Source organism: Bubalus kerabau, chromosome 4, assembly GCF_029407905.1.
Source record: "Bubalus kerabau isolate K-KA32 ecotype Philippines breed swamp buffalo chromosome 4, PCC_UOA_SB_1v2, whole genome shotgun sequence".
NCBI classification, from domain to species: domain Eukaryota; kingdom Metazoa; phylum Chordata; class Mammalia; order Artiodactyla; family Bovidae; genus Bubalus; species Bubalus kerabau.
Window position 1 is genome coordinate 91,937,235 of NC_073627.1, and position 26,206 is coordinate 91,963,440.

At 40.0% G+C, this 26,206-nt stretch overlaps 1 protein-coding gene across 16 annotated transcripts in view; it reads right to left on the minus strand.

Annotated features, from left to right (window-relative positions):
* ADAMTSL1 (ADAMTS like 1) overlaps positions 1-26,206 on the minus strand; it is a 1,145,195-nt gene that overhangs the window by 1,091,575 nt on the left and 27,414 nt on the right. The window contains exon 1 of one of the 16 annotated variants that reach the window (XR_008713473.1): positions 3,436-3,547. The exons of 14 other annotated variants lie outside the window; for them this stretch is intronic. The gene's annotated coding sequence lies outside the window, so the exon portion shown is untranslated. Of the gene's footprint in view, positions 1-3,407; positions 3,548-26,206 lie in introns of those variants that run through there. One more of the 16 variants, XR_008713478.1, reaches the window with a different exon arrangement.

Consider the following 26,206-nt stretch of genomic DNA (forward strand, 5'->3'; position numbering starts at 1 on the left):
GGCCCACATAGTCGTTAACAATCCCTTTATTAAGCTCTTCTCAATTACACTGCATGAGCATGCCATCTACTTTTGTTAGGATTCCAATGAATATCAACCTATATGTTTATCAATAGAGAAATGCATAAACTCTGACATTCACATAATGAAAATATTAAACAGCCATTAAATTCATGACTAGATCTTCATGTATCAATATGAGATCACACAAACACTGTGGCATAAAATAGCTACAGACTATTTCATGCAGTATAATATATAAAATTTATATAAATGTTTAAAATTTAAAAATACAACTATATTTATGTGGTCAAAAATATAAAACAGAGAGATAGAAGGAAACTCATAAAACTCACAGGGCCAGTTGTTTCTGGAGACAAAAGAGAATTAGGAAAATGGTCCAAAGAGGACCTCCCTGTTGCTGATAATGTTTAAGTCTTTAATAAAATAAGAAAAAATATGATAATACAGTACACATTATTTCTAGGTGGTAAAGTCATGAGTATTTTTATAGTAGTATCTGTATGGTTTTTTCTGTATAATTTCTGAATTGTCTATTTAAAAAAAAAAAAAAACCAAGAACATGAAGCATCATGGTAACAGGATGTAACAAAATTGGGGGAGAAGGCTGGTTTTCCATATTTTAGGGTCAAACGAGGAGTGGTTACATGCCAGCAGCATTCAGTAACTCACACTAGAGACCTGACAGGCACGTGGCCATCTTAGCAAAGACAATGATGCCACACGCTGGCCAGGGTACTACTATGGAAACACACAAGACACACGAAGGCACAGGGTGCATCAGTCCTAGAGAAGAGAGATAAGCAAGAAACTCAGATTTCCACTACTCCGCCAAAGAGCAACGACACAGAAAAATACCATTTTGTCCATACTGTTGACAACTAGGCTGCTACAGTTTGGAGTGACCAGGATTTCAAATAAATGAATAAAAGTCTTACACAGCTAGAATGTGTTGATTAATGAAAGGGGAAAACAAACCCTCCAGTCAGCCAGCTTTCTCTTGAGGGCCCTGGGATGTTTTCTTGTTGAATTATGAACACAAAACCTTCACTCTCCTCCAAAGTCCTGCTCAATAGTAGAATAACCTAATTCGTTTTTCCTTGACCAACTGACTTCTCAGTACCTTCTGGGCAAACTGTTATGGCAAGAACTCTGCATCCACTCATTCAGCTCTTTTGCACTCAGCTCGGCTCCAACTGGCTGACTCTTTTGATGGTAGACCACCTTTCTCACTTCTACACCACCCCTCTAAGCTCCAAACAGTCCTGCTGGGAAAGTAGTCATAATTTAGTTTCTCATTCAACCCTCTTGCACACGATGTTAAGGTTCCATAAAGAAATACATGTAAACGTATTTTTAGACACAAGTTTGTATTGAGGACCCACAATTACTTAACACCATACCTTTACTGTAGACCTAACGTGGTTAGATATTAAGATGGCAGTGATTTGCAGTGAGATAACAGTTTGGAATCATATAGATGTTTTTAGCTAGTCATGTGATTTTTGATAAGCAGCTTCAACGACCTGAGCCTCAGTTTCCTCCCAGGTAAAGTGGGGGTAATAACACCAATCTTGTGAAGAAGATTACATTATAGTCATGGTTTACATAACTACCCCTGTATCCAGCCAACTTTAGCATTTGTTCTAGGATTTGATGTTACTATCGCACAATTGCACTCATCTCACATGCTAGTAAAGTAATGCTCAAAATTCTCCAAGCCGGGTTTCAGCAATATGTGAACCGTGAACTTCCAGATGTTCAAGCTGGTTTTAGAAAAGGCAGAGGAACCAGAGATCAAATTGCCAACATCCGCTGGATCATAGAAAAAGCAAGAGTTCCAGAAAAACATCTATTTCTGCTTTATTGACTATGCCAAAGACTTTGACTGTGTGGATCACAATAAACTGTGGAAAATTCTGAAAGAGATGGGAATACCAGACCACCTGATCTGCCTCTTGAGAAATTTGTATGCAGGTCAGGAAGCAACAGTTAGAACTGGACATGGAACAACAGACTGGTTCCAAATAGGAAAAGGAGTTCATCAAGGCTGTATATTGTCACCCTGCTTATTTAACTTATATGCAGAGTACATCATGAGAAACGCTGGGCTGGAAGAAACACAAGCTGGAATCAAGATTGCCAGGAGAAATATCAATAACCTCAGATATGCAGATGACACCACCCTTATGGCAGAAAGTGAAGAGGAAAATAAAAAGCCTCTTGATGAAAGTGAAAATGGACAGTGAAAAAGTTGGCTTAAAGCTCAACATTCAGAAAACGAAGATCATGGCATCCAGTCCCATCACTTCATGGGAAATAGATGGGGACACAGTGGAAACAGTGTCAGACTTTATTTTTCTGGGCTCCAAAATCACTGCAGATGGTGACTGCAGCCATGAAATTAAAAGACGCTTACTCCTTGGAAGAAAAGCTATGACCAAGCTAGATAGCATATTCAAAAGCAGAGACATTACTTTGCCAACAAAGGTCCGTCTAGTCAAGGCTATGGTTTTTCCAGTGGTCATGTATGGATGTGAGAGTTGGACTGTGAAGAAAGCTGAGCGCCGAAGAATTGATGCTTTTGAATGTGGTGTTGGAGAAGACTCTTGAGAGTCTCTTGGACTGCAAGGAGATCCAACCAGACCATTCTGAAGGAGATCAGCCCTGGGATTTCTTTGGAAGGAATGATGCTAAAGCTGAAACTCCAGTACTTTGGCCACCTCATGCGAATAGTTGACTCATTGGAAAAGACTCTGATGCTGGGAGGGATTGGGGGCAGGAGGAGAAGGGGACGACAGAGGATGAGATGGCTGGATGGCATCACTGACTCGATGGACATGAGTCTGAGTGAACTCTGGGAGTTGATGATGGACAGGATGGACTTCGATTCATGGGGTTGCAAAGAGTCGGACACGACTGAGCGACTGATCTGATCTGATATGATTTTTTTAAATACTTGTATTAACATTTGCATTCAACTAAATCAGTATGTGGAGAAGGAAATGGCAACCCACTCCAGTGTTCTTGCCTGGAGAATCCCAGGGATGGGGGAGCCTGGTGGGCTGCCATCTCTGGGGTCGTACAGAGTCGGACACTACTGAAGCGACTTAGCAGCAGTAGCAGCAGCAAATCAGTATGAATTAACTAGTTTCTTCTAATATTGCCATAAACCCCTCTATACCTTCAGTTTCCACCATGGTCTTATCTATTAGAAGGTGAGACACGTGTGTATGTGGTCAAGAGTTTTCACTGTAACATAGGGTCAAATCTAGAGACAACCAGTATTCAACTGACACTGTTTTCCAGATACTTTCCCATGTTGAAACAACTGACATTCCATTTACAAGGACAGTATACACTGCACTCCACAAATTAAAGGATACTCTAATACCAATAGCTTGAGATAGTTACTTCTGGTATCAAACGGTGGTGGGAACATTCTAAGCTTCTAATTTCAGCCAACAACTTGATATACCAGTCAGTGACTGTGGTCCAGGCCTTTGCTTGTGAGAGGCACAAAGCTGCTAATTCACCAGTCATCTGGGGAGATGAAAAATGGGAAAATCAGGTATTTGTGAAATGTGTATAGGAAATAAAGAAGGGGCCGTCCTGCTGGAGAGTATACAGCATGTAGTTTGAACACTCTCATTACAATGGTTTCATCGTTTATTGTAAAGGAAGGCTGCAACTTTTTTTTGGTAATGCTTTGTAATATTTTAATGAATGCTTCTGACAGGAACAAGCTCAAAAAAAAGTAAAAATGCATGTTTAGTGAAAAACGAAGTACAGAGTATCCATTTCAAAAGAAAACTGAGGATGAACATGTAACTTGAACAGGATGTTTGTCAACATTTACCACCCACAATGGGAGCCATGGTGACTCACTGAGCACATGAACATCAGAAAATATCAATCTGCCCAAAAACCATCGACTTCTATTTCAAAAATTAGTATTTTCAGAAGATGGTGCCTGAAGATGATGGTATAGCATATGCAGCTGCAGAAGGTGTGTTTATGGATTGCTCTGTGATGCATGACTTTTCATTTAAGTCAACTAGTTGTTCCTCTAATTCCACTTATTTCAATTCTAAGTTTTCTTGTGCAAAAAGAATGGATCAATACTATTAACTGAATTCTTGGCTAATTAGCATAGATTTGCAAACAATTAAATGGTTACTGTCTACAGATACTTCAAAGAGAAGTTAGGTGACTGAATGTCAACAGTCATTTCATTCCTCACACACTTCCTGTGTAAGAGTAAAGCTTTGCGAAGTTTATTGACTTAACTGAAACAGCTGACAATAGAGTTTGCTATTGCAAATTCAGTTAAAAAGTTCATCGTTGAAGGTAAAAGTACTTGTTTTTGTGATATAAGTACAAACACAAATTGGTATAATACAGCATCCTAGTAAAAAACAATGTTCTTACAAAATTAAGAAATGTATAAGGCAGAAATATACTTGAAATAATTTGAAAATGCTCCCATACCATGATAGTCAAGCAATCAAAATAAATGGGATTGACACATACACTATGGATACTATGTATAAAATAGATAACAAATGAGAACCTACTGTAGAGCACAGGGAACTCTACTCCACGCTCTGTGGTGACCTAAAAGGAAGGAATTCCAAAAAGAAGGGATACATGTATACGTATAGCTGATTCATTTTGCTGTACTTCAGAAACTCACACATTCTAAAGCAACAATATTCCAATGAAAATTTTCAAAATTACAGCTTACAAAATGATCATGTATGTGTGTATTATGATCAAAACCTTATAATTTTTGTTATTTGACTTACTTTAAGTGTATATATAAATATATATATATTTACAGATATACATGTACATTCATATCACATATACATATGTAGATAGCTTCACAGTTTTTGATTTATAGTTGTTTCATGTAACTAAATATAAATTATATAAATAACTATATGCACAGTTAAATAGTAAGAGACTATGGCCCCCTATTCCAGTACTCTTGCCTGGAAAATCCTGTGGACGGAGGAGGCTGGTAGGCTGCAGCCCATGGGGTCTCTAGGAGTCGGACACGACTGAGCCACTTCCCTTTCACTTTTCACTTTCATGCATTGGAGAAGGAAATGGCAACCCACTCCAGTGTTCTTGCCTGGAGAATCCCAGGGACGGGGGAGCCTGGTGGGCTTCCATCTCTGGGGTCACACAGAGTCAGACACGACTGAAGTGACGCAGCAGCATAAATATTTATCATTATATTTTATACACACACATGGAGCAGCAGCCAGAAACAAAGTTTTGATGGCAAAGTTGATGTTCCTTACTCATGTAGTATGTGTTTCCTCTCTTTGTTCTCAACCATCAACAGGATTTTAGAAAATTTGTAGAACTATTTCACAAATAATCTCCAGTATCCTACAGCAGTGTTGATCTATTTTTAATAAATAAATCCTTTAGATTTTATTGCATTCTGTTCAAAATCCATTAGAAATATTTGTATGAAGCAATCAAAGTGCCAATCAGTGAAAGGGCACAACACTGAAGTTTTTGAAGCTTTCAGCATATTTCAGTTTAAAAACTCAAAGCTCTCAAACAGGAAGACATTAAAATTAATCCCTACAAAAGGGAGCAACTGAAATAATCAAATAATGAGAGCACCTCAAATAGCATGCACAATTTAAATTCTCTAACTGTACTTTGCATTAGATCCACTAGTAGGAAAAACTTTTGATGGAATTCCAGAATTCCTATCTTTGCAAATTAGAAAACATTAAATAGAATGGGAAAAGTTTCAAAGACCTCAAATTTCACATTGGAATTTAGCAAAATATTAAATAGGATCATAAATAGAGGCAAGTTATTTGATGAATTTTATCCTGTAAAAATAGTTTTCAAAAAATACTAAAAGGAGACCCAAAGATGGCAAACTTCTTGAGGCTAAAATAATTATATATTTAATTATGGGAAAATATGGATATGAGGAGATTTTCTATTTGTCAAAACATTTTCTGACTTACCAGGTACCCAAGTACCAACTGACAAGATACTTTTTATATCAAAAATATTACAGTCTACAGAGAAGTATGAAAAAGAATGTAGTTTCAAAAAATGTAATCATAAAATATAAATTGAAAGAAGTTTGTAGGCAATTATTTATGTACATAAAACCATACCTTAAAGCATAACCTTTAAAAAATACTAGAGATACATTATTATAAATAGAAATGCTGAGGTAACTAACTTATGTACATATTTTCCAAGAATAGTTTTTCTGTCTTTGTTGCTTTTAATATTCAGATAATCAATATAAATAAATTCCATATTTAATATGCAATGTTTTCTTAGATTTTTAGGAAAATTTAAAATAATACTACATATATATACTAAAGGGCTTCCAAGGTGGTGCTGGTGGTAAAGAACCTGTCTGCCAATACAGGAAACAAAAGCAATGCAGGTTTGATCCCTGGATTGGGTAGATCCCCTAGAGCAGGGCATGGAAACATGGAAACCCACTCCAGTATTCTTGTCTGCAGAATCCCATGGACAGAGGAGCCAAACCAAACTACTGATTAATGCTTTTTAGAAAAGTCTATCATTTTCATTTTTACTATCCATTTTCACTCACAAAAGCTCACCTCTTTGAACATTAAATTTTATGACCACTCTGGTAATAATTTATGTGAAAAGCCTAACAGAATACCTCTCTCAATAAACGGTAGCCATTATTAACTGGACCACATCAATCTGGCTGCCAGCAAAGCAGATTTAAATATGCAGTTTATAAAGGAACAATGCTACTTCATTCATTCTCCTTGTTCGTGTTCACACTATAAGCTTATTTATCAAGACAAAGAATTATCAACACACAGCTCATTTGTGGCAAATTTTCTAAAGGGTGACAAAAATGTTTTATGCAAAATAATACAGAGTCCATATTTATGGAACATGATGATAGTCACTAGGGAATGATTTGAGGAGCTTTCACAGTATTTTCTCATTTCTAAAATGGTTCAAATTCAGAATTCATAAGCTATTCTTAACCCATGTGAAAAAGAGGTAAAGTGATCATGTCTACCCCAGAGGAAACAAGAAGATAATTTATACAGGAATCATGCCACTACCTGCTCATCAGATTCAGGGAAAGTTTATGCAGGAAGTAAAAAAATACATATATAAAATATATACATTTGAATTCATATTTACATATAAATATACATAATATATATTTATATCATAAGTATATATATCTGCATTAATGATGATGATATAAGAATGTTTTTACCCCATCTCAAAATCAACAGCAGTACCTCTGAGCAACTCAAAATCCAAGAACAACATGGCAATCTAGGTCAAGTCCAGGTATAATATGTTAAACTCTAAGGAATAACCCATTATAATCTACTCTTAATGAATATCATTCTTGTAGACTCTCATATAAGTAAAACCCATTGTAGTAAGTAACGAAGATCGACATTCAGATTGTATGTTCTGGTAGTAAGAATACTGAAATACTTCCATGGCAGTTGATAAAAAGAAAACTTCTATTTACTGAGACTATAAGTTACTTAGTCATGTCACCACATGGCTCCCTGGGAGCAGGGACTAGAGCTCAGAGTGCTGCCAGCACAGATATGAGTCGCTTCCAGTGGCTGCTGAAATGCCCTGGTGGGGGCAGCATGAGGGAATGCATGGTTCTGTGAGTGGGAGGGGCTGCAATGGGCAGGTCAGCAGGCCATGTGGGAAGGACTGGTTTTCAGGTGATCATCACCCAATGATGCACCAGTGCCAAGAGCCTAACTGACCATCGATTTAATGGAGAACCTGTAAGAGTCTGACCCAGTCTGCATCACATCACAACTCAGACTAAGATATTCTTTATCAGAAGGGTTGCATCTGTAATTTCTAACCATCAACTAATAATTTGGAAATGATTATAAGAACCTGATGAGTAATTTGAGCTGTACTATTTCATAGACAATTTTATGATGTGTATTTATATTTTATCTACAGAATACAGGCAATATTCTTAAGTGTAAAACTGAGTGCCATTAAGTACATTCACAATTTTTGGCAACCATCATCACTATTCATTTCCAGAACTTTTTCATCACTCCAAACAGAAACTCAGTACGCATTTACTCTCCCTTCCCCTAGCCCTTTATTGACCTCTGTTCTACTTTCTGTCTCCAGGAATTTGCCTATTATACACTGCGTATAGGTGGGTAGAACCATACAATATTTTTAAATAAATGAACATTCACATATTAATATACTAGTTGTTAACTTTTAATAGCACACCCCAGACACTATATTCAAAGCACAGGATCTTTGAAAAATAAGGTCAGACATATGTTAGACACAGCATACAAAATATTCTCCCCATTGATGGTATACCTTTTTGAGGCTGTATCAACTAAGAAAATTTATAGCTTCTATGCTGAAATCATATAAAAAATGGTCTTCTCAAATTGGGAATAAGTCACAAGTATTCAAAAACTAGATTAATAGTTGAAGTCTTTTTAACAATGCTAATAACAACATCGGTTGTTTTGGTTAGCAACCAAACCATAAATTTCTGTAACTACAAATTAAAAATTACAGACCTTCAGAGTTTCCACTTTGCCCAATGAGACAAAGAGAGGATTGGGAAGATTTCCAAGAGACAACAGCTGGGAAATCACCTGCCCAAAATGTTTACACCAGGAAAAACATGCTTGACTTCTCTTTTTTATGATATAGACAAATACATGGTTAGCCAAAAAACTGCAACTTCAAAAAAAAAAAAAAATGGCATAGAGAAACAAAATTGTTATCTCTTCAAAATGTCTGAAGTTGAGGCCAAAAATAACAACTCTTATTAAAAAAAAAAAAAAAGAGGCAAAATCTGGAACCATGGAATAGATGTTAATGGAGCAATTAATCAAGAAAATGTGAGAATAACTAAGAGGGGGATAAAAGTAATAAAAGCATAAGCAGGACTGTCCTTAAGAACTTTGAGTGTATATAAAAAGTAGCAGTGTTCAGATCATGGACACCTGAGGATATTACATGTCACTATTTCTAAGGCAAACTCTGTCTTTGTATAACCATCTTGCATTTCCAAATGTCTACTTGACAGCATCTCTTGGCTGCCAGCCAGTCAATTCCAACTCAACAAGGAAACAACTAAACTCTTTATCTGCTGCTGCTGCTGCTAAGTCACTTCAGTCATGTCCAACTCTGTGCAACCCCATAGACAGCAGCCCACCAGGCCCCACCGTCCCTGGGATTCTCCAGGCAAGAACACTGGAGTGGGTTGCCATTTCCTCCTCCAATGCATGAAAGTGAAAAGTGAAAGTGAAGTCGCTCAGTTGTGTCCAACTCTTAGCGACCCCATACTTTTCTTCCTGTATTCCTATCTCAGTAAATTACACTGACATGCATACGAGAAGGCAATGGCACCCCACTCCAATACTCTTGCCTGGAAAATCCCATGGATGGAGGAGCCTGGTAGGCTGCAGTCCGTGGGGTTGCTAAAAGTCAGACATGACTGAGTGACTTCACTTTCAGTTTCCACTTTCATGCATTGGAGAAGGAAATGGCAACCCACTCCAGTGTTCTTGCCTAGAGAATCCCATGGACAGAGAAGCCTGGTAGGCTGCAGTCCATGGGGTCACACAGAGTCGGACACGACTGAAGTGACTTAGCAGCAGCACACGAGCTATGAATTTCTTAGAGCCCTCTTCATCTCTCATGCAGATCCTAGGAATACTTATACCAATACTCATCTTCCCATTTGAAGTCTTTTCTCTCCTTAAATCCATCCTCCACAATGGTATAAGGGTTACAGTCTTAAACACAAAAGATCATTTCATTACGCTAAGCACACCCACACAAACATGAAACAACTCTAAAAACTCTGGGCTAACATCAAACTTCAAACAAGGTTTGCACTTTTCACAAATATAGTCTAACCTACCACCCTGTCTTATGTCCTATCACGGGTCCTACCACACTCTACATTTTAACTAGACCTATTGTGTTATGCTTCCGCTCACCCCAACACACTCTTCTTCATGTTTCTACGCCTCTGCAATGCCATCTTACATCAATATCCTGGTTCTCCCCATTCCTCCACTCAGCCAAGAAGATTCAAGTAAGTCCAGTGTCACTTTCTTGGTGACACCCTCCCTTACTTGATCTAACTCTTACTCTCTCCTCCATGTGCCCACAGGACTCTTAAAATATTCATCACAGTAGATACAGTCTACTGTAATATAACTTATACATGTCTATCTACCTCTGATTATTACTTTCCAAGGGTGGGGTAACATATTAATCATATTTTTATCCCCAGCACTTAACACAGTATAAGAATATGGTACAAGTTCAACTTACGTAAGTAAATGAATGAATGATGTAGAACATCACGTACCAGCTGAAAAAATAGAAATCCAAGCAACATTCATTATGATCTTAGAATCATTCTTTCATTAAATAAGCTAAAGTTTCCCTTGAGGCAGAATTTTATATATCAACAGTCATGCATCACTCTTACCAGCCAAGTATACACTATTTTAAAAGAGAAGCTTAAAGATTTTTCAATAAGATAAAAAGATACTGATCAGGTAAAAAAAAAAAGTCAGTATTTTAGACGTTAGAGATGGCATGGAACATTATTCATGATTAAGGAAAGAAATGAAAGGGACCCCAAAGGAGATGAGTTTGATTAAAACCAAACAAACAAAAAGAAACCCAATGTGAACCTGAGAGGGTAACAGGCATGACGGCCAGAGTTCCCAAGCGGCAGGAGGAAATAAACTTCAAGTGGCAGATGTTTTTTTCCTTCTGTACACAAAATTAAAAGAGGCTTCTTTTAATTCTTTGATGGCAACACCTGGTTCTGCTTTGAGCTGACCAATGCGGTTTTTTTTATGTTAATGAAACTATTTATTTGCTTTGCAATTTGCCTTTCTTCAAAATGGTTCTGCCTAAGACTAACTTATTTCTTTTCTGAAACCTTGGGCTGATAATAGCTCAACAAACCAGTATTCCCGTCAACTGTTTTGTGGCCGGGGGATGACACACCTCATGCCTTCCTATATCAAACATGCATACTGTGGGAGCAGGGCCTGGTGAAACACTCTCAGCCTTGAGGTGTCTCTCTTATTTGATTAATAGTTTTCTAATAGACATAAAACGGCTTGCTATACACTTAGCAAGGGGGCACTCTTTCTGTCCCCTTCTGATGTCTATTTCAGAAGCTTTCTCTATCTCTATTATACTTTAATAAAACTTTGCTATACAAAAAGCTCCAAATAGTCAAGCCTCATCTCTGACCGTGGATCAAAATCATCTCCTCTAGAGGCTACGAATCCCAGAGTAACACACAGCTTGCAGCAGGAACCTTTCAAAACCAACTAAAAACCGTAAGAGTTAAAAAGTCTTATGAAGGAAGGCTCTGCAAGGTAAAGTAATATCACATATATGCTAAAAGAAATAGTTCAAAATGACCAAGTAATAAAAATGGTTTGAAACTGAATTTTCTAGAAATTGAAAGAAAGTAGGGCAGTCCTCATGAAATCAGATGACTAAACTATACAAAAGTTATCAGACTCTACAAATGGAGTATAAGAGTGGGAACTGATTGATATTTTTAATAGGAGTTTAATATGGGGACACCATAAGCAGAAGGAAGAATATTTTCCCTGCTAATTGGGAGGGAGGCACTAGGTAGAGAAGTGTTTAATGATTAGCCCCCAAAAAAGGTGGGAGGGGATCTTCTCCACTCCACGTCTAGGTTAACATGGTGGCAAGATACCCAGCCAGAAATATCAGGGGACAGCAATGGACCTGCTTTGGATTACTAGTTTCATCAGTTCAGTTCAGTAGCTCAGTTGAGTCAGATTCTTTGTGACCCCATGGACTGCAGCACACTAGCCTCCCTGTCCATCACCAACTCCCAGAGTTTACCCAAACTCATGTCCATTGAGTCGGTGATGCCATTCAACCATCTCATCCTTTGTCATCCCCTTCTTCCCCTGCCTACAATCTTTCCCAGCATGAGGATCTTTTCAAATGAGTCAGTTCTTCGCATCAGGTGACCAAAGTATGGAGTTTCAGCTTCAACATCAGTCCTTCCAAAGAACATTTAGAACTGATCTCCTTTAGGATGGACTGGTTGGATCTCCTTGCTGTCCAAAGGACTCTCAAGCGCCTTCTCCAACACCAAAGTTCAAAAGCATCAATTCTTTGGTGCTCAGCTTTCTTTATAGTCCAACTCTCACATCCATACATGACTACTGGAAAAACCATAGCTTTGACTAGATGGACCTTTGTTGGCAAAGTAATGTCTCTGCTTTCTAATATGCTGTCTAGGTTGGTTATAACTTTTCTTCCAAGAAGTAAGCGTCTTTTAATTTCATGGCTGCAGTCATCATCTGCAGTGATTTTGGAGCCCAGAAAAAAAAGTATGCCACTGTTTCCTCTGTTTCCCCATCTATTTGCCATGAAGTGATGGGGCTGGATGCCGTGATCTTCGTTTTCTGAATGTTGAGCTTTAAGCCAACTTTTTCACTCTCCTCTTTCACCTTCATCAAGAGGCTCTTTAGTTCTTCTTCACTTTTGGCCATAAGGGTGGTGTTATCTGTATATCTGAGGTTACTGATATTTTTCCTGGCAACCTTGATTCCAGCTTGTGCTTCATTGAATCCATCTTGTGCTTCACTGAGCCCAGCATTTCTCATGAGGTACTCTGCATATAAGTTAAATAAGCAGGGTGACAATATACAGCCTTGACGGACTCCTTTCCCTATTTGGAACCTGTATGTTGTTCCATGTCCAGTTCTAACTCTTGCTTCTTGACCTACACACAGATTTCTCAAGAGGCAGGTCAGGTGGTCTGGAATTCCCATCTCTTTCACAATTTTCCACAGTTTATTGTGATCCACACAGTCAAAGGCTTTGGCAAAGTCAATAAAGTAGAAGTAGATGTTTTTCTGGAAATCTCTTGCTTTTTCAATGATCCAGTGGATGTTGGCAATTTGATCTCTGGTTCCTCTGCCTTTTCAAAATCCAGCTTGAACAACTGGAAGTTCACAATTCATGTGTTGTTGAAGCCTGGCTTGGAGAATTTTGAGCATTACTTTACTAGCGTGTGAGATGAGTGCAATTGTGCGGTAGTTTGAGCATTCTTTGGCATTGCCTTTCTTTGGGACTGGAATGAAAACTGACCTTTTCCAGTCCTGTGGCCACTGCTGCGTTTTTCAAATTTGCTGGCATATTGAGTGCAGCACTTTCACAGCATCATCTTTTAGGATTCGAAATAGCTCAACTGGAATTCCATCACCTCCACTAGCTTTGTTTGTAGTGATGCTTTCTAAGGCCCACTTGACTTCACATTCCAGGATGTCTGGTCTAGGGGAGTGATCACACCATCATGATTACTGGGTCATGAAGATCTTTTTTGTACAGTTCTTCTGTGTATTCTTGCCACCTCTCCTGAATATCTTCTGCTTCTGTTAGGTCCATACCATTTCTGTCCTTTATTGAGCCCATCTTTGCATGAAATGTTCCCTTGGTATCTCTAATTTTCTTGAAGAGATCTCTAGTCTTTCCCATTCTGTTGTTTTCCTCTACTTCTTTGCACTGATCACTGAGGAAGGCTTTCTTATCTCTCCTTGCTATTCTTTGGAACTCGGCATTCTGATGCTTATATCTTTCCTTTTCTCCTTTGCTTTTTGCTTTCCTTCTTTTCACAGCTATTTGTAAGGCCTCCTCAGACAGCCATTTTGCTTTTTTGCATTTCTTTTTCTTGGGGATGGTCTTGAGCCCTGTTTCCTGTACAGTGTCACGAACCTCCATCCATAGTTCATCAGGCACTCTGTCTATCAGACCTAGTCCCTTAAATCTATTTCTCACTTGCACTGTATAATGATAAGGGATTTGATTTAGGTCATACCTCAATGGTCTAGCTTCATAATTTGGGGAAAAAATTGTGCTCTTAAAATGTCATCATTTCCACAGTTCCTCAGAGATCCTACTGCAAGAGAAGCCAGTCAGTATCAAAAGGATCCTATCTGGGGACAGTGACCGGGTGATCCCTTCTAGTACTCAGTTTCCATTTGGTCAGAAGGATTTCCTAATATCTGACACCTTTCTGTAGTTTTCCAGTTAACAGTCAAGTCAAAGTTAAGTCAGTTTCTAGGAACACCTGCAGCTAGTAGAACAAATTGTGGGGAACACTGGCTTCAATGGGGCCTGAAACAGTGAGCAAAAAACCTGAAGAAGAACTCTTTAAGCACAAGGTCGTGGAGATGACACACCACCCTTGGCAGAAGGAGGGAAAGGGAAGATGCCGTGCACAGCACCTGGACGATCCCTTTGAAACTGTTTCCACTTTCAAACACAAAGATTGAGGTAAACCTTATGAAATTTTTAAGAATCAAATTACATGAAATTCATGTTACTCAATACCCAAGAACCCATGTGAAACAAGTTTGCACATAAGGCCCTTGTGCCTTATGTCATTTTACAGAACTGTTACGCCTCCCTGACAGCAGCTCCACAGAATAGTTCAAATGCTCTGCTTAAGCACACACCCCATCTAAATTAGAGACGAGTCCACACAACTACTTGCTGGAACCTATGAAAATCTTAAATTCTAATTCAAACATTTGGACTCTAACAAAGAACTTTTTTTTTCTCTCCAAGTTTTTAAACCCATGTGTATTTCAAGAGGAAAAGAAAATCCATCTGTTTCTGATTCATTTATGCTTAACTCCTCAGGATATCACTAGAGAAAAGTTATAGGGTGTCCATGTCACTTTCCCCCTGCTTAAAATCCTATTACTTTTCTTCTTTAAAGTAAGCAGGTGTACTGTGTCACAATTAAACAGATATGAATGGTAAAACAGTATCATTTTGATTCAAACCTTAAGATCCATGTGTTTTAAAAGAAAGCCTTAGAGTCGTCCCTTTTGCCTGATTTCTAAGTATGTGATTATTTTGGTGGTGGCGATGCTTTTTATTTTAAGCAAGAGGGACATGAAGAAACATAATATGGCCAATCATAGGCCAATTCTCAACTAACCTTAACTGTTTACTTTTTTGAGAAGAGGTGCCTGAGTAATGATCAAAAATGGAACTGAAATCAACAAGTAAACCAAGCATCGCCCCCTACAACCTACAAGGAGTTAATATTACCAAAGTTTACTTTTTTCACAATCAGAATTCAGTTGTGTGTGTTTTTTTTTCTGTGTAACAATAGTACAGAATTAGAAGCTGCATTTGAGACCAACCCATGAGAAGGCAATGGCACCCCACTCCAGTACTCTTCCCTTGCAAATCCCACGGATGGAGGAGCCTGGTGGGCTGCAGTCCATGGGGTCACTAGGAGTCGGACACAACTGAGTGACTTCACTTCCACTTTCATGAAAGTGTAATTGGCAATAAGGGGCCTAAGTATGGCACTGGCTTTATCTCACAGGAGCACAGAGCCGGGCAGAAACATGCACTGCGGAGTCAGAAAGGTCCGGGTTCCAATGCGGCTCAGTTATTGTTAATTAACATCCAGGTCACTTTCATCATTCCATCATCCCTACCATGAAGACAAAACCTTCCCTGAGAGGGCTAGCTTGAGGAGTAAAGATAAGGCCAATCCATGGCCTGGCCCACAGCTTTTATGATTATCCCTCATCACTGCCTGCTTTCTGAGAATTGACTTGGCGTGTCTAAGCTGAGTAGTCCAAGGTTCTCTTCAGTGGCAGCCGTGCATGAGGCACACAGCAGACAGGCTGGCAAAGGTCATGACTGCAAAGATAGCCAGCACTGTGCACAAAGGCTACAGAGGCCAGAGGAGCAAGAGCTCTTCACCACACCCTCTCCTGCATGACCAGCAGGTGTAAAACTCGTCCCTGGGAAACCTGTCAATACAACCCAACCAAGCACATCGCCCTCAGACCCCAAGTCACATGGAAAGCATCAAAAAATCATTATAAAACTCACTGCCAGTACCACTGGCAGCTTCTCACTCTTCCAGGGAGTACTTGAAAGTTTATTTGTGGAAGGGGACTAAAGCTGGCCAATTTCGCGCAAAAGCCCATCCATGCAGGCAGTGGCTAGGCTGGAGAGAGATTTGGCAGTCAGCAGGGGTGGTACCTGCTCTAGGCCCTTTGCCTCTGCTGTGCCTGGTTGGGTGGAAAATTTTAACATGAAAGCTGGCAAGAAGCAGGTAAGAAAAGGGAGAGACCTCAGTATAATCCAGCAGGTATTTACAGCCTGAGTGGTGCCCCTGCCCACGTTCACAGATTGTTAGAGCTAAAAAGGGCCTCAGAGATTAACTGGTTCAAGCCCTCACCCTTTACAGACGGGAGAGAAAGGCTCACAGAGGTTACGGGGTTTGCCTGAGGTTGCACTGCCAGTTATTTGGCTGAGCCAGTACCCAGCCCATGTTCTTTCCCTCACAGACCCAGGAGAGAAGACACGGTCATGACCCTGGCCTCTGAAATCTGTGAACTTCTACTTAAGGGTATCTTCAATCTTCTTCTATGTCTATGGTGCCAGTGAGTTCTGAGTACACCCCAACAGTTAGAGATACAAGAACCATAATTTTAAAATGAAGCACAGTGTTTAAAAAATCCAAGAGACAATGAAGATGTCAACAATTTTGGAAAGTTGCAAAAAGGAGAGATACCAGTCTGTAAAATGACAGAAGGAACAAGCATCTTGGGTATAAAGTTTCACATAGAAAGTTTTTGTTTAGCAAATAACAAGGAAACTATGCTTAGAAAAACCACACACACTCATGATTGTCCCCAAACTGGGGAAGTATAAATGAGCATAAATACAGGGTTTTTGTAAAGCACTAAATACTAAATAGAAAGCCTTGAGGTAGGGGCATACGCGGCAGGTTCATTGAACAGCGTGAAGGCTACCGTGGGTGGAGCATGGACAGGAGGAGAATATGGTGCTCTAGAGGCCAAGTGATGAGAGATGATACAGGAAAAGGGAAGGATCACTTGTGTTAAGGTGGTTAAGTCAAGAAAAATGAGAACTGAGAAAGGTCCATGGCATTTTGGTACCATGAAGGTTATTGATGGCCTTGGTAGAAACTGTTTGAAAGGACTAACTGATATGAAAGCTTGATGACAATGATCTCAAGAGATAAACAGAACAAATAGAGGCAACTCTTTTAAGGAGTTTGGACATAAAACAATGGGCAAACGGAGTGGAGAATGAAGGGACATGTAGAATCAAGAGAAATCTTTTATGATAGAAGAAATAAGAACATGTTTGTGGACTGAAGGGGGAAAGTCTAGTATAAAAGGAAGAGAGGAAGGGAGAAAGGAAGGCAGGAGATGCATAAAAGAGGGGAATTATCAAAGCAATATCTTCAAATAGGCAAATGGGGATGTGATGTTGGACCTCAAGTGGAAAGACTAGACTTTGCTAGGGGACCAGATGGATGATTTATCCATCATAAATGGACAGAAGTCAGAGTGTGTGAACTAGGTGAAGGTAAATAGGAAAAACTTGGAATTTTTCTTCTGATAGTTTCTATTATACTAAATTATATTATTTAAATAAATTAAATTATATCTATTATATTAAATAGGAATCTGTGAGTGGAAACAAGGAAGAAATTGTGGGAGGTCTGATCAGAGGAAAGAAATAAAATACTCATGTGAGGGAGTGAGAGAGTGAAGAGAAATACAGCAGGATTCCTGAGCAGTCCAAGGGGCCCAGTGAGGACAGTGATCTTGACTTGAAAGCAATCACATTCGCCTGCACAGGTGGGGTTAACTTGAGTTAAGGCTTAGCCAAGTGAGTGCACCAAAGAGACAGGAAGAAAGAAACTGAGGTTATCATGACTGGCCCAGGCATGGCTGGCTATTCCTTATTCAGCTGGCTGAGGAAGGCAGGTGAGTGAGGCATAAGGAAAACGTGGTGGAAATTAGGTCTTGTAAGTCCCAGTAAACTTGAAAAATTATGGAGTTGGGGATTTGGGAGGAAATAAATTGTGAAAAATAGCAATGAATTTTAGAGAGTAAAATACTCAAAACTAAGATTATGTGGGAATTACAATATTGTAAACACAAGACTTTGATGCCCTCTGACCTATACAGGCTCAATAAACCTGCCCTGGACACCACACCTAGCTTGTCCTTCGTTTCAGTAGTGAGAGCAATAATTCCTTGTCTGCAGGCCCAAACAGAATGTAAAACTTGCTGTCAAAGGCATACACTGCCAAGACCAAAGCCAGTCCCACTGCCGAGAAAGCCATTTTCACTGAAAATAGTTTGGTATCCTAACAGCAAAAGAATAAAGAATAAGAAGATATTGAAACAGGGACTTCCCTGGGAGTCCAGTGGTTAAGACTTCATCTTCCAATGCAGGGGGCGTGGGTTCGCTCCCTGGTGGGGGAGCTAAGATCCCACCTGCCTCATGGCCAAAAAAACCAAAACATAAAACATAAACAATATTATAACAAATTCAATGAAGACTTTAAAAATGGTCCATATAAAAAAATCCTTTAAACATGAGAGGATATTAAAACAGAAGTGACTTGAAGCAAACAACCCCCCAAAATGAAATAGAAGCAAATACCCTTGAAGTGCTTCTGGTGAAGAGCCAATGACTGGCCATGAGAATATGCAAAAACTGTACATAAGTAAGGTAGGCTTGATAATAGGTCCCAGAGGTAAGTTTCTGTCATGCCCAATGATTGGAGTAGGGGCCTTTGCAGATATGATTACATTAAGGATTTTGAGATGCGGAGATTATCCCAGATTATCCAACTACGCCTTACAAGCCACAGCAAGAGAGAGGCAGAGAGAGGTTTGACACACAGAGAAGGTGATAGGAAGACAGAAGCAGAGATCGGAATGATGCAGTGACAGCTAAGGAAGACCGAGGCATGGCTAGTAGACTCTGGTGGCTAGGAGAGGCAAGGAACTTAATTGATTCTCTCACAAAGTCTCTGGAGGGAGCATGACCTTGGTGATACCTTCATTTTGGATTTCTGGTCTCCATAACTGCGAGAAAATACATTTCTCTCATTTTAAGCCACATAGTTTATGATAATCTATTATAAGCAGTCAAAGGAAATGCATACAGTTGAACCTAAAGTCAAAGGAAATGCATACAATTGAATCTAAAGTGTGTCTACTAAGCATGGTACTAGGCAGGGCACTTTAGGAGGACCCAAGACATACAAGGTTTAATTCTTTTCCTTAAAAATTTTGACTATCTAGTTTAATTGCTCTGAAAGAAGTGATCGATCAAGTCCAGAAAATAAGTCAAGCCACTTCTAGATCTGTGTCCTTAAATGTGGGGAAGAGACCATACCATTTGACAAGAGGAGTTATCTTGTAGATAGAGGATTCCTGAATAAATTCCAAAGAGCTTTCCCTTTACTCGTTTTTGTTTATATATATATATATATATATATATATATATATAAAACATGGAGAATAAGCTGTTGTAATAACCTGATTCCTTAGATCACTATATTCAAAATGAAAACATATTCTGGGATAGCCTGTACAAAAGGGAATATACTAATCCCCACCCAACACAGAGAAGACTAAGAAAATGAATGAAATAAATTTAGCAGAAGGGCTTCCTGTCATCTGTTTCAAAGTCTCAACTTCAGAAACCACCCACGAAACTAATGACTCTATAGGAGGAACCTTTATAACTCAGAGAGACCTCTCCATAGTCCCGTCAATCCAAACTGCATTCACCCCTCAGCAGCCTTCTATCTGAAACAAAAGCAACTAGACGCAGAATGTGTAAGAGGCTGAAACTAACTGGCAAGTTGCTCAATGTCAAATTCAATCATTTCCCATGTTCCTTGAAAAACAGCTCTATGTGTTCCACACCCTGGACCCGCGCTGGAGCAATTGATGGGGAGGTGGTGGCAGACCGGCCTGGAGGTGCCAGCCTTGGCTCTCAGCAGCTGCTGCTTTGGACTCATTACCAGTGGCAGCTAAACACACAATCGAGCACAGCTGCAGGGAAGGCAAGCTTGAGCTCACGGTTGGCTGACTGGCTCCTGAATTCTCACTCAGGAAGCATCCCTCTGACAGCCCTTTCCTACTTGGGGAAGACCTAGAACAAAAACCCAGCTGAAAACAGTACACTGCCAAACAGAGGGACATTTACAGCTCGTCATATGCAGATTCCAAGTGTAAGTTAAGGGCTTTCCTGGTGGCTCAGATGATAAAGAATCTGCCTGCAATGCAGGAGACCTGGGTTCAATCCCTGGATCTGGAAGATCTCCTGGAGAAAGAAATGGCAACACACTCCAGTAGTCTTGCCTGGAAAATCCCATGGACAGAGGAGCCTGGGCGGGTTACAGTCCATGGGGTCACAAAGAGTTGGACATGACTAAGCGACTCTCTCTCTCTCTCTTTCACACACACACACACACACACACACACACACACACACACACTCTCTCTCAAGGACTGTTGCTGCTGCAGGAGTTCTACAGACCATTTCTACCCAGCTCCTACATTCTGTCTTGTTCCAATTAAGACCTTTTTTTTTTTTTTTTTTGGTAATTAAGACCTTTTTTATCTCTTTGTAATATGGTTTTTTGTAATAGGAGTAAATGATGATTGCTGCTGCTGCTAAGTCGCTTCAGTCGTGTCCAACTCTGTGCGATCCCATAGACAGCAGCCCACTAGGCTCCTCTGTCCCTGGGATTCTCCAGGCAAGAACACTGGAGTGGGTTGCCATTTCCTTCTCCAATGCATGAAAGTGAAAAGTGAAAGGGAAGTCGCTCAGTCGTGTCCAACTCTTAGCGACCCCATGGACTGGAGCCTACAGGGCTCCTCCGTCCACAGGATTTTCCAGGCAAGAGTACTGGGGTGGGGTGCCATTGCCTTTCCCTAAATGATGATTACGCCCCACCAACTTGTTGCAAATCAGCACCACTGTGCAGTCCTGCTGAGCTGCAAATCCTGGGATTTGGGGGTTCCCCATCCAGTGCTGGCTGTAACTTGAGCATAAACCTTTCTTTTTTTAGGTATAAAAACAAGTATTTATTTAGAATGAGAAAACATATTACAAATTAGCCAAAACTGAAAACTCATACTTAATCACAAAACCCGGGGTAATAACATTACTTATTATTAACTATCTGATATATATTAAACCTCCTTTCTAATGCTACCATGGCACCAAGAAGGATGCCAGCAGGACCTCAGCAACCTGCTTTGGGGGTTAAGTTCACAGCTGTCAGAACTTTCTGATAATGTCAGTCAAACCCTTTTCAGCTTCAGCAGAAGCAGAGAAAGCAGGACAATGCTGACCTGAAACTGCATCTTATGCAAAAGGAAAAACCAAAGCGCTGAAAGGGGCAGGAGGTGAAAACTGCTGACATTTGTTGAAAAGCATTAAACTGGCCAATCAACCTGTTTGAAATTTTAGGATTTAAAATGTACAACCTTTGTCTATTTGGAGGTTAGAGGTGGTCCGCAAATGCTGTGTTTTTTACCTCCCAACTTTTCTAAAAGGACCACTAGGTTACAGAGTTAGATGGATGGTGAAGGGGGAAAAAAAGGCAGAAGTCTCAAAAGCTGGCCAATAACAATGAAACAGAAGTTAACATAGCCACCCACCTAGCCCACTGAGCTCTGAATTCAGTCTCTTTCTGTGAAGGAGAAGAGTTGAGAGAGCAAACACAAACAGCATAAAAGAAACACCCGGACTCGTATTTCTGCTCCCACCCCCTGGCATAGGGAAGAATGGCAAACCCGGAGGATGGCCAGGTAAGTCCTGGCCCAGATAAAAGCACAGTATCATGACTTTGCAGATCAATTACAACTGCCTTGTGGTATTATGGACCAGACATGCAATAGGTCTTTTTTTTTTTTTTCCTTTTAACAAACAGACACTATTTGATTAGTAGCCCCATGGGATGGAGAACTAGTTTTTATTTGTAGGACATCAAAAGAATAGGACTTATCAGGTGATCTGGGAACTGAAAACAGGTCTTTGGTTAAAAAAATAAATAAAGGCTCCATTTTATTAATGACAGCGTTGCCAGCAGCCCAACCAGAACCCCACCTGGGCTTTCATTCAGCTGACAAGATGCCAGTCTGCACTCTTGTGAACACAGCTACACCAGAAGAGCCTAAGAAGATTAGTTCTTATTTAAATTGTTTTGTTCAGTTAGGTGTATATAGCCCCTCTCTAACCTGAGCCCATTTCCCCTGATTTCAGTCCACCTTCTCTCTTTTAATTTTGAAAATGATGAAGCAGACAAAACCCTCTCCTAAAATAAAGCTCACGTATTCCTATTTTTAGTGATTCCCATTCTCGGCATCTTGGATTTGGGAAGGGCCCCCAAGTTTCTGAAAGGGATTTATAAATCCACGTATACCACATATCACGTACACCACACTTTACACATATGTATGACTTTCCAAGGATATGATGGAGGAGACCAGTTTACCACCTGAGTTCAGAGCTGTCTTCCCAGCCTCCCTGCTTAGGACATGCAGCCATGTGGCTGGGTTCATGTTGGGGATAAAAGGCATTGCAACCCTACTGGAGATTTGAGTCTGGTCAGGAATGCAAAAAATGGATGTGGGCAGGAGTGATGCATTCCACTCCCAAGATTACCCCAAGAAAACCTCCCATGCAATTCTCAACATTCTCCTCCACCCATCCCATCCAGACACAGACACCAAGGTGACCTTGGGAGCCATGCATTATGGACAGCAAGTCCCCACCAAATGAGTCCCTGAATGGCTGCTTGGAACAGAACCCTCTGCCTCCACTTCAGCCCTGCCAGTTGGACTCATATATGAATAAGAAATAAACTATTTTATCAAAACACTGGTATTTCAGGATTTCATTGTTATAGGAACAACAGTTTCCTTACCTAATATATGTTACAGCAGCTAGCATTTTCTATACCTCCTATATGTATACATATATAAAGCTGTTATGATGAGCAATGTATAATTCATTTTAATATTTTTTTTAATTTTGATCAGAACACAATATAAATGCATACATACATTTAAAAAAGCAATACCAGGTTCAGCGCAGTTTTGTTTCATTGTGTATTTTCACAAAACACTTCATCAACCCTTTTTTCAACAATTCTACACACTGAGCTAAATGTGATATATACAGAGAAAAGCCAGTCAGTCTCTGACCTCAAGTTTACAATATATTGGGATGGCAGACATATAATAAAAATACAAATAAATGTATCTTTACAGCACTGTGAGAGAACAACAGCAAAGATCTAATATAGACTGGAGCAAGTGCTTTGGAGGACAGGTTCTTCAGAGCAGTGATATCTAAGGTGGAGAACAGATGTGTGAGCAGAAACTAATTAATTAAAAATAAAGAAATAGCCCTTCAGCAAAGAGAACAACTTGTGCAAAGGACTCTAAAGTAGGAACAAGTTTGATGCCCTTGAAGAATGGAAAGGAAGCCTGTGGGGCTAGACAGGAGTGAACCAGGGGAGGTGGGGCAGGAAGGGGGAAGGGAGAAAGAAGGGGAGTTCCATAGGAGATGGATCATGCCAGGCTTGAAGACAAGTAAGAATCAGCAGTCTTAGTCTAAAGCATACACTCTCAACCAAAGGTGATAATGCCCCCTGAGGGGATAAAAATTGGTTCCTGAGAGTGGGAGAGGAAAGGACTTATATAATAAAATGGACTGAGGTTCTTCAAAGAGCCACAGCACATGTAAACAGATCTGTTTACCATGACCTTTAGAGGAAAAATAACATGCTAGGCATATATTGTCACCTGTCTGAGAAAAACGTTAAGATCTGCAGGTTACATCCAAGACAAAACACCAGAATCCATTGGCTCTGTCGATTCAGTTGAACTTGCAAGAGGAGAGTGGAGTATTGCTCAGCTTTTGTTGTAACCAATGGCAGAAGATCCCCAAAGTAAGCCCATTAGTTCAACATTCAAACAACTGTTTCCTGTCCCTTGCGAATGGTAAACTGAAGTCTGAAGAGGAAGAGGTGGCTTCTCTTTTGTACAGGAAAAGCAGCACACGTAAAGCAAGATGAAATACCAGTGTTCACAGCAACATTATCCACAGCGGCCAAAAGGCAGAAGAAACCAAGTGTTCGTCGACAGTTGTACAGAAAGACAAAATATGCTAAATACACAAAATGGAGCATTATCCAGCCTTAAAAATCAAAGCAAGTCAGCCACAGGGTACAACATGGATGAAACTTGTGGACATTATGCTAAGAGAAATAAATCACAGAAAGGTAAATACCATATAATCCCACTTATATGAGGTAACTAGAATGGTTAAATTCATAGAGACAGAAAATAGAATGGTATTGCTGGGATGGTGGGAGGATGAGAAGTCATTATTTAACAGGTACAGAGTTTCAGTTTTGCAAGATGAAAGAGCTCTGTACAGTGGTTACATAACGATGTAAATGTACTTAATACAACTATACTTCACATTTAACCATTAAGATGGTAAATTTTGTCATATTTAACAATTATAATTTTTTAATTTGAGAAGTCAAAGTTAATTCTAAGTGGTTTTACAGTAATGTCAAAGACCCTTTGTTCACATATATACACACAAGCAGAAAACTTAAAAGATCTAGGTGACATCGTGGAAGTCTGAAAGTTTAGCCAAACTAATGAAGTTGAAACAAAAGCAAGACAAAGAATATTCTGGATTCATGATAACGTTAGGTTATATTTTCAACTCTGTTGAATCTGATTTGGCCAGTAAAACTTGAGCAGACACAATCGTCTGTCACTGAGTGGAAGCATTTAATTGTCAGCAAGGCAGAGCAGAACTCGCCCTTCCCTGCCCTGCCAGCTATGGAAGCACAAGACGGAGCTGCAGTCAGCATGGATTCCTCAGCGCACACGATGGGCCATGCCCTCCTGACAACCCGCATGAGACACATGGCTTAGATGTGTTAAGCCACTATGATTTGGGGCTTGTTTGTTACCACAGCCTCATCTAACCCATCCTGACTAATGTAGAGTTAAAAAAATAAAAAAAGAATACGGGAATTTGAATTTCAGTTTAATCAATAGATACTCTTTAATGGTAAAAATCTTTTATTTCACTGCAACTGATTTCTGAAAGAAACTTCACAATGATCATTCTTCATTAAGTGTACCAGGCATAAGCAGGAAAGGAAAATCTTTCCTCCATGTGTAGAACGACATCACAGACTGTGCATGACTCAGCGGCAAGCACGTGCCTGTTTTGTTTGGCCGGATTGTGATAGAGATGCGGGGGACATCCTGAAGAATAGGCCCATGACACAGTTCCTTCCTCCCCTCCAAGAGCGGAGCAATGGTTGCTACATCACACTTGGGTAGAGAAGGTGTTCAGCGGCAAGTCCTCTCCCTTTCAACAAGTGTCAAGTTCCTGAATGCTTTGGACAGTTTTCTAAATAAGTATCTGTTAATCTTCCAGGGGCATGTGACTCGAGGAGAAAATACACAGGAGCCAGTTTCCAGCAGGTTATGTGTGTGTGGAGGGGGCGGGGGGGAATGTGTGGAAGGGCGGAGGCTTTTCCCTTCCCTTCATCCCCCAATCATTCTTCGGCCGCAGGCTAAGTGACTGGGAGCTGAGGCTATTCCCAAACATCTGAAAACCATTTATAAAAAAAACGGAGGTTACGACAAATAAAGACACTTTAAGCTGGTGGTTCATATCTTTAGTTCATGATGTAACTAGACACTAAAGTAATAGTGTATGCTCTGGTGGGAAAAAAAATCACTGAACTGAGTTCTGAAATGCATGGTCCACTCCCATCTCTCTCACTAACAGACTGGGACGTGTCGCTCAACTTCCTCAGACCTTACTCCTCTCCTCCATAAATAAGATAGACCAGATCAGTGTTTCCTGAAATGTGGTCTTTGGTCAAACTGTATCTGGGAATCCTCTATGGCAAGGGTCCCCAACCTCTGGGACTAAAGCCTGATGATCTGAGGTGGAGTTGATGTAATAATAATAGAAATAAAGTGCACAACAGATGTAATGTGCTTCAATCATCTTGAAACTATCCCACCCCTCCCCCACCCCAGCCCCTGAAAACACTGTCTCCCACAAAACTGGTTCCTGATGGCTAAAAGGTTGGGGACTGCTGCTCTATGGGTACATGGTGAGGGGAAAGGGCTATCTGTACCAAAGACACATTCCTTAGATGCATCTTTTTCTATGGAATCCAAATCTCCAAGAGTAA